A 3,086-nucleotide genomic window follows, 5' to 3' on the forward strand; every position below is an offset into this window, starting at 1 on the left:
CTAGAGATACATGGTTTTACTGATGCAGATTGGGCAGGAAACCCGAATGACCGAAGGTCCACAGCCGGATACTTTACCTTTGTAGGAGGTAATCTTGTGACATGGAGAAGTAAAAAACAGAAGGTAGTAGCTCTTTCTAGTGCAGAGGCAGAGTTCAGGGGAATAAAGAGTGGACTAACAGAAGTGTTGTGGCTACGAAGACTTATGACAGAGTTGGATCTCCAGTCCACCCTTCCTTGTAGATTATTTTGTGACAACAAGGCGACTATCAGTATCTCTGAAAATCCAGTACAACATGACAGAACAAAGCATGTGGAAGTAGACAGACACTTCATAAAGGAGAATCTTGAAGCAAAGGTGGTGGAAATGCCTTATGTCAAGTCCGAAGATCAACTGGCTGATATCTTGACGAAGGCAGTAAATTCAAAGACATTTCAAGAAGTACTGGACAAGCTAAGTATTGGGAACCCCATCACTTAGCTTGGGGGGGAGTGTTGGAATGAGATCGTATAATATCGGGAGAATATTGTGTGATTAATACCAGAGTATATTATGCATAAATTAGAATAGAACAATTATTGTAAATCTAGGTTTACCATATATGTAGAATACCTAGTCTATAAATTTGAAGCCTCTGTATCATACGAATTATTCAATTAGAAAGAAAACTTCTCCCACCGATTTGTAACAACTCTAAGACGATGAATATATGTTATTATCTTCGACGTTTTTAGAGCAACGGGGAGAGACAGAGAAGGCGAAGAAGGCTTGCGTGATATTGTTAAGGAAGAGGATAGAGGAAATTCGCAGTAGTAGTAAATGAAATTTACTACTTTTTGACAATAAAAGTATATTGTGTATGTGTATATAATTTATGTGTATGTCAATTAAATTCGAATTTAACGTATATAATTTGACACGCGTGACAAATTGATACGTCATACGAATTTGACAATTCTATTTTTTAGCTTAAATCATGGACCCACCCAATTAATTAGTGGAGTATATTGTCGAGAATTCGATTTGGAGTGTAAATATAGTGATTAGGTTTCTTGAATTCTATTTTTTTGGCTTAAGCCCACATGAAGAAAATATCTGAAATAGAAAAAACAAGAAGGTTCCTGTCAAACTTATTTTTATGCAATGAATATAACATCTCCTATTCCATGATCTCCCTTATTTTTTTTTATGACACGTCCTATGAATTTTATTTGGTTGAGAGTGTTTCGATAAAGCAATTTGACAATGCTGAATATGCAGCCTTAGCTTTTCTTTAATGCAATCCACAATTCAACTTAATTTTTTTTGAATGATTAAAGGCCAATTTTGGTTCAAAATATATTACTAAAATATGAATTTAGTCCAAAATATTCATTTTTAAAAATAGGTTATTAACAAATGAAAATGCCGTCAAAGTAGTCTTATTTTACGGTTCCGTCAAAAAACTAACGGTCAACGCTAATTGCATAATGGCGTGACCGTTATTTTTTTTACGGAACTGGCAAAAAAGGACCACTCCGACAAGGATTTCATTTGTTATGGACCTGTTTTTCAAAAACTGAATGTTTTGGACCAAATTCGTATTTTAGTCATATGTTTAGCACCAAGAAATGGAATACGCTAATTCGTATTTTCAAAAACGATACTTACTCTTTTTTAATATGGAGTAATACATTAAGTTCGAGATCTTTGTATTGTTAGAGAAACAAGAAATGGAAGATAGATAACAGTATCGTGGAGAAAGAACTCGTTGTGAATATTGAACAACTCCATTTGAATGCTATTTAAAGTCTCATTTGACTCATTACGAGGTTTAAGAAAATGTTTGACCTTTATAAAGGAAAATAAGTTAGTGGAATGTAGACCTCACTTTTCTATATTGGTTTTATAATAAAATGTGAATGTAATAATTTATTGAGTGGTGGGACCCACCTACCAAAAATGAAAAAAAAAAAAGCAAATGAGATTTCAAATTGGGGATATCCCGAAATACCAAAATGAGGCAATTTTCTCACAGACGGATGAGGTACTTGAAATAAAGGGGAGAATGCCGAAAAAACTAGTACTGCGCTCCTGTCTGGCATTAGGAGTCCCAGTCGAGTTAAGGATGAGTTTAAAGAAATATTCAATTTGTTCTATTAAAAATGAAACGTTTTTCTTTTTTGGCTACCCCCCTGAAAATGACACATTTTCTATTAAGGAAACAAAGTGAGTATGTACTTTATTCTCTCCAATTATCTCACAAAACAACATACAAAAAATCTCATGCCGAAAAGAATAATCCATGTTTTATTTATTGAGATTGATGGAGCGTATTAATAAGTGAGTGGAAAAAGATAGTGGAATCTAAGACCCATTTTATATATTATTAGGTCTATAAAATGTGTGAGTTAGTGGAATGTGAGGCTTGCATACCATTTACCGTAAAATGAACCTGGGCTTCTAATTGTGGATAGACTAAAATGACAAAATGTGACTCCTAATAGCAGATGAAGGGAACACTAAATTTGGTCAATTTCTAATCAATACCGCAACTATGAAAAATAACTGATTGTATCATAACTTATGAATTTTTTTTTCAATTGCAAAAAATTTCAACATGCTACTGGCTCAATTTATTGGTGTGGTGTATACATATGTAAAAAGGTAAAGACGTGATTAATTAAGTCTAAGTGTACATTAAATAATGTCGACTAAGTAGCGGAATGTTTGTCTACATAGTATTTTTAGGCTTCCACATCATACAATACATAATTTTCCACAATTCTGATATTAATAGACAAATGTTATTGTCTTATTTTTATAAATTGTGTAATTTACTAGAAATTAACTAAATTGATGATTTTCCTATCAATATATCCTGAAATCTTAATGACATGGTAGTTTTTTTCCAAATAACTTCGTTTTGTTGTCACATCTTATTTACATTTTCTATATTATTTGGATTTGGACTATTGTGAAATACTTGCACAAAATTGAAACTTATAATTTTACTATTACAATTTTAAAAGTTAACGTATAAGTTTGATTTAAATGGCAAATCTTTAAAAAGAATACATGGGGCTGACTATTTAAGTACCTAGGGA

This window comes from Salvia hispanica, chromosome 1 (assembly GCF_029641045.1).
Source record: "Salvia hispanica isolate PSC_SH4W2 chromosome 1, Shi_PSC_v1, whole genome shotgun sequence".
NCBI classification, from domain to species: domain Eukaryota; kingdom Viridiplantae; phylum Streptophyta; class Magnoliopsida; order Lamiales; family Lamiaceae; genus Salvia; species Salvia hispanica.